Below are 13,045 nucleotides of genomic sequence, written 5' to 3'. Positions count from 1 at the left end.
AAATAATTACCCAGGCTATATTTAAAGGAAGTCATGGGAGGTTCAGAGGGTTCTTTACACACAACCTTTCAAGTTTAAGTTTTGGCCTGGCAGCAGGCTGGGAGGTCATGTTTGTGTGCTGTGGAGACTGAGCACTGGGCTGGAGAAGTCAGACAAGGGCTTTACACCAGGGACTCGCAGCGTGAACTGGGCAGGTCCAGAGCTGTGAGAGTTGCGATGTGCTGTGCAGTGGCTGAGAACAAAAGGTGACACCACGTGCAGCAGGTGTCCTGGGTGAGCGTGGCCGTGCGCAGCAGCTGCTCTCCCAGCACAGCAGGGGTGCACACGCTTCACCAGACCCCACGCTCAGGCTCAACCCACGGGAATGTGTTCAAGAAGTGAGACCAAAACGTTTAACATGCCTTCTAGAGAAGGCCCCCTGTACAATCTTGGGCGATCAATTTTTAGGCCACAGTTTAAAGGACAGGATCAAAGGCAGAGGGATGAGGGGCGATACCGGAAGTAATTAAGATAATCAAATGCATATTCTGCAACAGAACAGACAACCAAAGTTAATGTAACTTAGCCTATGGGTCACATTAGAAATTTCTGGACAAACTCTAAGAAAATTTAACAAGCCAAAAGTAGCAGAAAATAAAGGCTCAAGCAAACAGCACTCCCCTAAACCCCAACCCCCACACACATAAATCATAGTCTGACTGCAAATTTACAATGAAAAAGCAAATACAAACAAACTCCTAAGGAGTAGGTGTGCCACACCCCCACACTGACTTCCTGACACCATTCAGACAAAGGCAGAATACAGTGGCCAGTCCTCCACTGTCTCCAGGCCAGAGAGCAGGGCTGGCTGCTTGACCCTGGCTGTTTCAGCGTGGGCTCTGGTAGGGATGAACGATTGGGATATTTTAATTAATCAGACACTGGGTTTTGTCGTCAGATGTTTTTCAGGACCTCGTATTTCAATTAGGCACCACGTCCTGCATCTGAATGATTCTACACAGCCAGGTCCAGGCGATCTCAGAGGGCAGGGATGCAGCTGCACATCGATTTTACTACATTTCACCTCAGATAGATTACGGCCACCCAGTTACACTCCTGCCTCCAATTTGGTCTTTAATTGTTAAAGATCTGGCCACTTCTATGGTTGCCTGAAAGTCACAGCTGTTGGAAGTGTGTGTGCACGTGTGTTAGCGCACGCATATACTCTTCTCCTTATTCTGACATTTATAAAAGTCACAATGAACAGGGTAAAATAAATGTGCATATTTCTCATGTGGAAATAAACCCTGCTCCACATTCCTTTCTCAGGAGAGGGGGAAAAAAAATCACCAGAGAGACATGGTTTTAAAATTTTGTTCTATGGCCCTGTGACTCCTGAAGCCGTAGTCAGTCAATACTGTTAATGTACCTTGTTAATTTGATAGGATTTGTCAGGTAACTCCACTGGAAAATTATATAAAACTGTTCCAGATGAAAAGATGATAGTGACATGAATTAAAGTGATAGAACAATAGTGGAATATAAACCAGAAATGACACCCAAAGTGGCTGTTGATTTATTGCCGTGCTGAGTTTGGTTCCGGGCTCCCATGTATATTAGTGCTACAAATCTGGGTCCATTTAGCAGAGGGATGCTCATACATACATCACCAGCTCCTGCTCCAAGCCAAGGTCACTCCCCGTTGCATCAATCTTTTCAACAGAGCCTACTTCACAAAGCAGGACTTTTGTAACCATCTCAGACGTAACAGACTCTCGTCCTCTTCCATCTTTCTTTTATCATGTAAAGTACACTTTAACTTCTATTATTTTTATCTGCAAATTGTTACGGTACAGTTCATCCATTACGGCCGTATCTCAGCATCAGCTGCCTGCGCTCTGCGCAGCCACGAGAGCACTTTCCCAATGACGCCCTTTCCTGGGGTGATCGTACAGGCACTGTTCACAGAGGGGAACCCCAACACTCGGGCTTGGGATAAGATGTGGGAGATGCAAGCAATAGGCTCAAGATGGGCAGACAGGTGGAACACCATTTAAACAACTGGTGTGTTCCAAAAAGTTGTGTGTAAATCAGATTTTTTTCTGACTTGAATCGCATTTTCCTACCGACTTCTAGTCCCAAAGATCCTTTATCTTCATTCTGGATTGATCTGTAATTGGCAGGGGCTCCCAACACTTCAGGTTTAAGTTTCTTTGCCCCCGTAGGCTTTCAGTCAAGCAGTTAATGATCTGTAAAACACTTGCCTGCCTAGAGGAGTCACTATTTAAAGGAACCTGTAGGGGAAGCTTTTCTGATAGGAAAAATCCTTTTCATATACTAAATAATCTCACCCAGAAAAGGTGAGTGAGTCTCCGCTCTCAGCTCTTGGAAGCAGGGCCCCACATGTACCTGCTGAACATGCACTGCCTTCTGCTTCCAGGAGGGCAGGCGTGGAGGAGGGTCTGGACAGGCCACAGAGGGAGCCCAGTCCCTGAGCACTGGGCCCAGCCAAACTTGTCAGTCCCCAGCCCAGAGTCCCCCTTCTTCTTGGTTGGAAGGAGTTAGCTAGGGACTGGGACAGGGACAATGGGGGTGGGACAGTAAGGATGAGCATGTTAAAGGCAACCAGACAAATGACAAGATGTGGGATGTCACTGTGGTGATGGGGTGGTGGGATTCTGGAATGGGGCGGCCAAGCAGTGTGGCTGTGACTTGGCCACTGCTTCGTCCTAATTGCTGAGGGGAGGGGTGGCTCCCTGCTCCCTGGAGCGCTGAGAGCAAGTGTGTTCCCTGTGGGTTACTTTCACAAGGCCAAGCATGGTTCAATCAAAGAACAAAGGTGCAACTAATGCCAATCAGTCTGTACACAGGAGCTACAGCGAACACTGATCAGCAACTTCCCAGCAACAAGCCCACTGTGCACACTGACTTACACCTCCCAACCACCCCTCTAACCGGGGTTACTGGGCTCAGCCCTGTTTGACAGATGAAGACGCGGAAGGAAGGTCAAACAACTTGCCTGAGATTGCCCAGCTCGGAGGAAGCTAAGCTGGCTTCTGGAAGCTGAATCAGAAGCAGAGGAGTTCAGACTCAAACCGGCACTCCAATATGGGATGCTGGTATTGCAAGCAATGACTTAACCCATTGTTCAGCAATGTTGGCTCCAGTATTCTTATTTATTTATTTATTTAACCATAATTTGCTTGGCTAAAGTTTTTGTGTAAAGTTGCTGAAAGAAAGGCAGAAGCACTCCTTTATGTATCACTTAGGTACCGGTTAACTCAAGTTGTACACATATTTGCAAGGAAATAAGCACAGAAAGCTTTCCTCAAGATGAGATTTCTTGGCACGAGTGTTGTGTGAAGTGGGTTAAGCCTCAGCTTGTGATGCTGCCTTCCTTAAGATGCCGGTTCCCGCTCTGGCTAGCCTATCTGCGATCCAGCTTCCGGCTAATATAGTCAAGGGGGCAGAGGAGGATGGCTCAAGCATTTAGGCCCCTGTCCCTCAGGTGGAGCTTCTGACCCCTGAATGAGGCCGAGCCCAGCCTTGGCTGCTGCAGGCATTTGCAGAATGAACTAGCGGATGGGAGCTCTCTCTCTGTTGCTTTGCCTTTCAAGTATATGGACATTAAAGAATAAACATTATAGTCTGTAGCACTCCAGTTTAAATGGCCAACAACAGTGTAATAGCTCATTGAGGTGTGCTGAAATACATGATCATGAAATATTATAAAAAACAAAGTTTTGACCTAGAAAAAATTTTACAACACCATACAAATGAGAAGGACAGGAAAAATATTTATAGGAAAGAGATCAGAAAAGGAAATGCTCCAAACTGGTAAGATGGTCAGCTCTGGATGTGGGATCGTAGCCTTTCTTTTCCTCCATGTTTCTGAAGCCAAAGTTTCATCTACAACATAAACATCATTTTAGAAGTTGCCTTTTGCTGGTTTTTACTTCCAAATCCAATGCCCTCTTTCAGCTTGCACAGTGTGGGGAGGAAGAGACTTCAACCCAGTGACTCTCAAGTGCCCCGTGGCTGAGCGGCAGAAGAGCGCGCGGGACCTGCCTGCAGCGGCCGGGGTCAGCCTTCCCCTCCGAGCCTGGGAGGCCATTTGTCTGCGTTGCCGGCTCTCCTCCCCTACCCACTTATCCACAGCCATCTGTCATGACCTTTTCATACTTCTACTTCTGACAGCTTCCAGATACAGTGAGTCAAACTTCACTGGAAGCAAACTATCACACCAACTGTCAAAGGCAGAAAACACGGCCTGATTGCTGTCCTACATCAACGCCAGCATATAAATCCTTCCCTAACAAGACAGCTCCAAATAAACAAAAACACAACTCTAATGTAGACCCAACTCTCTGGGGGAAGCCCTGTGTCTAGGGCTCCTGCGTTAGCACAGGGAGACCCTTGTCAGTTTCAGACCAAAGCATTTCCATAAAAGGCAACAGGTACTGGGCATCATGTTTTGCTAACGAAGACCGGTTACCTACTTGGGCAGCCTCTGGCCTGGATCCTTTGGTGAGCCAGCCCATTTCCCACTCAGAGGCAGTGGTGCAGTCAGAAGTCTGAGGTGCAAGTGTTGGTGCTCCTGCCTCTGATCTCTGTGACACTGGCATGTTGCTATAAAATGGAGACGATCATATTTACCTCAGGACTTCTTTTAAAAATTACGTGAAAGCCTGGGGCAGTGCTGATACATTGCTCATGACTAACACTGCCACTTGTAAGATGATCAAGAGTCAGGCACCGGGCCCCAGGATGTGACACAGATCCAGTGATGTGAGCCAGTGAGAAAAAGGGCCTGCCCATCCCCAGGTGTGGCTCTGAGATGTCATCCTGAAACACAGGACAGTTCTCCATCTGGAGAAGCCAATGCTCGACCCCTCCCCCGGGAACGCTGTCCACGCCCCTTGTCACCAAGCGTCCCAGGAATGTCTCTTCCCTACACTCACCTAGAAGTCAATGTTATCAGGAAGTTGTTCTCAGACACCAGTGCATGGAGATATTTGTGCTAAGCACTCCCTGTTCCATAATGTCTTTTAATGACTATAACATCATTAACCTGGAGACCTCAATTTTGTCGGGCCATTCCCACTGCTGTCCTCTGCACAGTTACCTCTCCCTTGGTAGGTCAGAGCTTTCTACTTTGCCAGCCACAGTTCCATTCCCAAGGGTCCTGAAGCTGGAACGGCCCAAGCACACAGAGCTTGGCTCATGCTGGCACAGAAGAGCTCCGTCAACTAAGACTCAAGTTATTGCAGAAGATGAAGATGAACTTCAGAAGGTTGAGCAAGTGGGCCACATGCAAGGCTGCAGCCTGGAGCCCAGGCCTGGCCCTGTCTGGTGTCCGTCTGTACTGCCAGCTGCTTCCTATGTCCCAGCAGGCAGGGCTTGACTCTTGGGGGCATACCTTCCCCTGAGGCACACTTAAAATATCCTTCCAGGAAGTTATAACAACATTCTGGCAAAAATCAGGGCATTTAATGGTCCATGTTCTCAGTGTATTTCTCCAGATACTGTTTATTTGCTCTGACATGACCCGTGCTTCATTCATCAATTTCCCATGACTTGGAATCTAAGACTACAAAGCCCTGCTGTTGTTAAATCCTGAAGCAGCTTTTACACGAGTCTAAAATCCTCTTGTCGACAGGTTACCTAGAGCCTCTGAAGCCTGGAAGAGCCCCCAGGGAGTGCCCCTGAACAACTCTTGGCCAGAGTGGATTTTGCTGAGTCTGTGCTGCCAATCGATAGCATCCATGCAGTGGTCGGGCAGGCCCGTGGAACCCATCTGAATTTACGTGCAGGATCAAAACACTGGCTGTTAGGGTTTAATGAGACCTCCGAGATCACCTGCTCTGTGGCTTGCACTCTCCTTAGGAAGAAATCGAGACTCGGGGCTGGGATATGACCTGTGTGATGTCACCTATTAACAACAGAGCTGCAGTCATAACTCATACCTCCACACCCCCAGGCCACAGCAGGGGCAGACCAGCGTGCTGCCTTGCCAAGAAATTCTGGGGCATATTCAAGGCGGAATAGGAGAGAAAGCACTGCTTCCAACCCAAAATAGATGACAAAATTGTAATTTTTGGTCATAACTAAAACAAAATCCTGGAGAATCCTAACTTCCTTGTGATCAAACGGGGTGTCTGAGCCCAGATTCACTGCTTTCATTCAGGGGAACCCAGATAGGAATCACAGCTAAGAGCTGCCAATCCCAATGGAGGCGTCGGGAAGAGACTTGGTGACAAGTGTGAGTGCCTCTGGCATACAAGCTACCCGGTGGCCTGAACACCGGCGAGCACACGGGGTGAGGTCTCTCTGTGGGAAGGGTAGATACAAGGATTCTGTACAACCAAATCCCTTGTTGGCAAATGGATACCTCAGGTGGGACCACTGTTCCCTAAGAGAACTTCCAATATCTGCAAATATTTGGGGAGTGTCTGACCATTTCCTTTCCTCTCTGGGGCCCTGCCACACTGCTGGGGCTCACGGGCCACAGGGGGGGACAGGTGGGAAGGTGCATGACAAAGGAAGAAGAGAAAAGACAAGTTTATGTGGGAAGCAATAAAACAGCCTTAGAAGCATGCTTGGGAGACAGCCTGGTGTTCACACAGGAAAGGTTTTGCTTGGGTCTGAGGATCTTGTTGGACAGGGGATTCCAGGCATCCCGAGAGACAGCTCAAAACTGTCCTGATCTGGCACCTACTCTGATAATGCTGCCTAAGAAAGCCATGGGAGAAATTCTTGTCGTAAACACATCCCACTCAGCAATATCGAAGAAGGGGGCGAGGGAAGGAGAAATGGTGGGAAGAAGTGAACTCCATCCCACACAAAGTGCAGTCTAAGCCCAGCCGGGCCCTTGGCTCCTTGTGGAGTGGCCACCCGGCCTGTCAGGTGCACTTCTTACTTCTTGCTAGCTAGCTTATCAGCACTCTGACTCATGTATCGGATTATTTTCTTGCAGAGACAAGCACCCTATTCCAGCCACCTGGGCCGCAGAGGCAGGGACAGAACAGAATAGTGAACGAAGATGAGGGACAAGCATTTTTGATGTGGGAGGTTGAGCTGCTACTAGGAACCCCTATATTCTATATCAGAGAGTCTGATTCAAGTCCCATCCAGCTTCCTGGTGGAGTGCTGGGAGAGCAGCAGAGGACGGCTGAACTGTTTAAGTCTTTGCCACCCCTGTGGGAGCTCTGGAGGGCGCTTCTGGTCCCTGGCTCTGGTCTGTCCACATGTGGCTGTTACAGCCATCTGAGCAGAGAACCAGCAAGTAGGAGATCTTTTCCTGTTTCCTTTTTTCCCTTCTTCTCTGCCTTTCAACAAAAAAGTTTGTTGAAAATGTAATAAAAAGGTAAGTTTAAAGAAGAAGAAGAAAGAGAGGGAAAGAAGAAATCCCTAAAGTTTGTGACGTTTCTGGGTGGGACATTCTCTCAATGTAACCACTGCATTAAGCACAAATGTGCTGCGGAAGGAATTTTCTTTAGGAAGCACTGTGGACAGTGAGGACAGTGACCTGCCACTACCTCACATGTACCTCAGTGCTATCCTCAGTGCGAGGTTAGGCTGTCATAACGGGGACAAGATAACTGCTCCGTTCCACAACTGACGTCCTGAGTTGCCGGCTGGCCCAGGGGCTTCTGGAGTTAAACCTGATGTGTGTTTTGCTTCGGGAGAACAGTGTCTCCTCAGTGGTCCCAGAGAAGATGAAATGAAAACACGGACGACCAACCTGCTTCCTCACAACACTGCACTTCCTGAGTCTGATGACCTGGGCTGCACTCCACAGGCCCCTGCATGAGGCTAACAGGGGAAGAGGTGTCATTCTTACACACTGCCATGCAGAACTGCTTTCAGGGTCAGAATGAGCCTGTGGATAGCAAAACCCTTTGCCTCACAGTCTCGTGCTGCCAGCCTGTTTCTTGGGTTTGCATATTGCAAAATCAAATGACACTGCTGTGATAAAGTCTTCCTTTGAGACTTGGCTTGTACTTCCTGACAAGGGGCTGAATGACCACAGCAGTAGGACAGAGTAATCAGGGAAGACAATGGATGGCAAACACGTTGCTTCCCACCACACTGGGGCCCAGGGCAGACACCTCCAGTCAATCACGAGTTCCCTTCCGTTGCTGCAGACACATCCCAAGATGCCATCTCGGCAGAACGCTCCGGGCAATCATTACAAACTTGACTGGAGTCGGTTTATGAGATGAAACCCTTTGCCTTCTCTAAGCTATGTGGTATTGCACTTGATGCTTCTGATAAATAACTACTATAATCACAAGTCTAATGATGATATGATTGGACTGTTTTATGAAGAGATAATAGAGGTAGCCTTTTGGTAGAGGCTATTTATATCCTCTCTGTACACCCAATACAGAGCCTGTATATCCTACAGAGAATTATCATTGGCAATTATGACACAGGTGGAATTCCTGGTGCTTGTTCAGTAACCTATGAGATTCAGAGCCAGCAGGTCTGGGGTGAAACCAGGAACCTGGTGATACTGACATGGCGTTAGGGTTGGAAGCCCTGCTTTGAGGTGCTAACCAAATGAAAGGGGACACTATGTTGATGGCTTATCCGTCTTGGCCCTGTCCTTGCGTAGCTTCTTGGGCAGCTTCTGCCAACCAGTCAACACTTAGCCATAGTACTCTGTGTGCTGCGTCTATTGCTGTTAGTACCTACCATCTGATCCTCTTAGCTTCACTGCTCCCCTAAAACTAATGCCATGTACTAACTTTGGTAGAATAGGGCAGCACCTCTCTGAAATCATCAGGCACAAAGGATTCGGCATCTGGGAGATCAAGCTAATGAATACAACTTTAACATGGTATACCCTCCAACGAGGTTGCAGGTCAAGGGCATGTGCACTTTTAGGCTCAACCCTGAAGGGAAGGAGAAAAGAGGGAACATTCCAACAATGTTTAAGGAAAAAAGGTGGCAAATACAATTTTTTCAATTCAAGAACAGGACTATGCTCAATTGGCTGGAGTTGCTGCTTAGGACTGTGTTGGTAAGGACGCGAGGTTTGGCCAGGGCCCAGAGGAAGGAAGCACAGCCACTGCTGACCAACGTTTAAAGCAGAGTGGAAGAGCAAGCCGAAACGCCCATGCTACGCAGGCATCCCATTAGGGCAGAGAGGAAAGGGGAGGCACGTGCATAAGTCCTGGGCTAGCTGGCTGGAAGTCATCACCTCCTTAGTGAAGGCGGACAGTGAGTGACTGAGACATCCGTGGTGGGATGAGAAAAGAATTAGTATTTACTAAATAACAACTATGTGCCAATAAATACTAAGTGCTTCACATGCCCAATATTATCTTATTAACTTCTCCAAGCTTCAGTTTTCTGTCATGAAACAGAGTCACAAGCTCTAATGTGCTTTGTGGAATAAATGAAATCCCGGATGGGGGTGGGGGTAAGCTCTTTGTATACTATGAGCTGTCACAGAGCTGCACAGCAGCAGCACAGTGGTAATGGGTGCCCGTTTCAGGTATGGTGTGGCAGTTAGGCTCAGGCTGGGTTCTGGCCCCTGCCTCATTTCCCTATGCTCCAATCCCTTCATGTAAAAGTCAGAGGTAATGTAATCACCACTTAATAATATTGCTAGGACTTTAGGTGCCAATGTACGTAACAAGAGTAATCACAAAAGCCCTATAGTGAGCTAAGCTGCTACTTGGAATCCTCCCATCTGCATCCGAGGGTCTGGGATGGAGGCCCGGCTGTTCCCCTTCTGATCCAGCTTCCTGCTAGTATGCCTGGGAGGAAGTGGATGATGGCCCAAGTGCTCACAACTTGGGTTCCCAGTCAGTCCCAGAATGAACCCAGATGGAATTCCTGGCTGAGGAAATGGTCCAGCCCCACCTGTTTCAAGCATTTGGAGAATGAGCGAGAGGACTGCAGATCTCTCTATTGGTCTCTCCCTTTTTCTCTGTCACTGTGTGTTTCACAAAGTAAAAAAACCTTTAAAATATTTTTACTTTGGGAGAATCAAGATGGAAGAATAGAGTAAGGACATGTTTAAACAGATGGAGAAACAGAAGCAGAGAGGGTACATTCCAGGAAATGAGAGGACAGAACAGCAGAGGGGCACTTGGACACGGACAGACATGGGAAATCAGTGGACATAATCATGTGGCGTTGCAGTGACTGACACCCGAGCAGCATTCAGCAAGTGACAATCTGAACTGAATTGGCAGCCGGAACTCTGACAAAGAACTGCCTGTCCTGCTGGTCTGCTTGGTTTGATCAGGAACAGAGACAGAGAGGCAGGTCCCAGACGGGCAGTGTGGGAACAGAGTAGATTTCACAGTTCAGACTGCCCTCTAGAGCTGAATAGGGCACCATTTTGTATAGGGAGGCAAAGGCTACAGACAATACTGTGCATGTGCTGAACTGGGAGTGAACTCACTAAGCTCAGTACTTTGCACTGGTCCCACAGGTAAAATAATACCGACTTCAGCATCATACGGGTCAAAATAGGTCCACATGGCCCTCAGACCTAACAGTCAACAGGTTCTGGCAAGATCAGCACCAACAACAGTCTAGTTATATAGGATACCTGGTGTCTCTCTAATCCTGGGACCTGCTCCAACTGGAAGTGGGAGAAAAGTTGTACAGACAATAGTGCAGCCTCAGCATGGGATTGCAGGAGGTAGAGAGTGGTGAGCCAGGAGCTGGAGCTACAGAGACCATGGTAGATATCTAACATAAGAATCCAGACCTGGAACTCGCTAGAAGGAATTACACAAGTGGCTGCAAACAAAGAGCCATTCACCAACTGCAATAAGTAAAGCCTAACTGTAGACCTGTGGGTGACACAGATTAGAAACCTGCCCCAAGGAGAAGAATCTGATAACTAGTACAATGACCAAGAGCAAAAGAAGAGACAAAGGCATAATGAATATTACTGAAGACTCACCTGCAAAGGAACAAAAGCCTTTGCCAACCTCAGAGTTAACTGAGGAAGACATCAAGAAAATGGGGGATACAGAATTCAAAACTTGTTATAAAGCTTCTTATCAACAAGAAGCATGTAATACAGGAGTTTAAGAAACTTTAGCAACATGTCACACAGGAAATAAAACAAATGAAAGTTAATATAGCAGAAATTAAGAAAACAGTAGAGCAAATTAAAAGTACAGTGGGGAGTCTCCAAAATAGAATGAAGCAAACAGAAAAATCTCAAAATTAGAAGATATTTCCTGTCACCAGGGGGAAACAAACAAAAAGCTGGAAGCAGAGCTGGGTCAAGCTAAAAAAGTACTCAAGAATTGAAAGACAAATATAAGAGTTGTGGGAGTCCCAAAAGGTGCAAAAAGAGAAGCTCGGATTAAAGGTGTAGTCAACGAAATAATAAGGGAAATTTCCCTAATCCAGAGAAAGAATTGGGAAACAACATCCATGAGGGTCACAGAAATCCCAACAGGCTTGACCAAAAGCGATCCTCACCACTACATATGAAAAGCAACCTCTTTTCAATCAAACATAAGGAAAAGACCTTCAAATGTGCACATGAAAAAAAATCAACTGACATATAAAGGAATGCCAATTAAATTCACAGGAGACCTCTCACAGAAAACTAACTACAGGCCAGAAGAGAATGGAGCGACATATTCCAGATTCTAACAGCAAAAAATTGTCAGCCCAGGACAACACATCCAGCATAGTTTTCCTTTGTCTTTGAAAATGAAATAAAATTCTCCACAGTAAAGAAAAGTTAAAAGAATATGCCTCTTACAAATCTGCCCTACAAATGATACTTAAAGATGTTCTCTTGACAGAGAAGAGGAATAGCACTCACCCAAAATCAAAGGCAAATGTGAAGAACATTCCAGTACAATAACAACAGAAGACCAAATCAATGAATAACACATTGTTAAAATGACAGAACCAAGTTATCACCCATTCATGTTAACCCTGAATGTAAATGGCTTACTTAGACTCATCATTCAAACATCATGGATTAGTAGACTGGATTAAAAAAACAAAATTCATCTATTGGTAGCCTTCAGAAGATATATATCACCAACAAAGATCAGCAGAAACTATATCTCATGGATTTTAATTTTGTTTTAATTTTAACTTAATTTCATCTCTTCAAAACTCTTATTAAATTCTTCACTGACTATGGATCTATGGATCATACAGTAGCATCATTTTCTTCAAGAAGGTTCTTGATTTTCTTTTTCATTTCTTCAGCGACACATTAGTCATTCAGTAGCATGTTATTTAACTTCATGGCATTTTTATTTTCTTTTTTTTCTTCCTGTTGTTGATTTTGTTTTGTGGCTTTTCATTTAAGGGGATGTACAGTAACTGTGTAGTTGTGACTATCATGTCCAGTAGCATGTTATTTAACTTCATGGCATTTTTCTTTTCTTTTTTTTCTTCCTGTTGTTGATTTTGTATTGTGGCTTTTCATTTAAGGGGATGTATAGTAACTGTGTAATGGAGACTATCATACCCAGATGTGAGGATACAACGCAATATGCATCTCTACTTCCAGACAAAGATGGACTCACAATGAAACTGTTTACTATATCTTGACAATAGGATGCTGGACTCTTTGTCATTGTCCATGCCCAAAATGATGGACATATGACTGTTTATGAAGAATATTATAGTAATACATAGGGGAACTTAGTGGTGGGGGGAGGGAACTTGGGGATGGGGATAAGAGAAATCCCAGGGTCTATGGTATTGTATCATAAAATGAAGATAATAATAAAAAAAAAAGTTAAAAATTTTTTTTATTTCAATAGATAAATCTTTGCGATAGGTTTTATTAGAATAGACTCTAGCACAGATCTTCCTCACTGACACATGCGGTGGGAAGTCAGTTTGAGCTTAGATCTTGCAGATCACAGTTTGCATCTTTGATCCCCTTGCTTTTTCAGAAGTAACTGGCAGATGGCCACACTGGAGTCGCGGGCATCTGGAGTGGCACCAGAGAGCTGGGGGGTTCCGCTCCTCTTTGGCACACCTGCACGTATCACTAATTCAGCATGTTCGAATAGTTTTCAGCAGGGATGCTGGACAAAGGTGGCACACA

General features: G+C 46.1%; 1 protein-coding gene across 6 annotated transcripts in view; it reads right to left on the bottom strand.

Moving 5' to 3' along the window:
* The window catches only part of MAPKAP1 (MAPK associated protein 1), a 220,409-nt gene that overhangs the window by 23,397 nt on the left and 183,967 nt on the right, over positions 1-13,045 (bottom strand). The window lies entirely within an intron of this gene.

Source organism: Ochotona princeps, chromosome 14 (assembly GCF_030435755.1).
Source record: "Ochotona princeps isolate mOchPri1 chromosome 14, mOchPri1.hap1, whole genome shotgun sequence".
NCBI classification, from domain to species: Eukaryota; Metazoa; Chordata; class Mammalia; order Lagomorpha; family Ochotonidae; genus Ochotona; species Ochotona princeps.
This window is presented reverse-complemented; position numbering and strand designations above follow the sequence as displayed.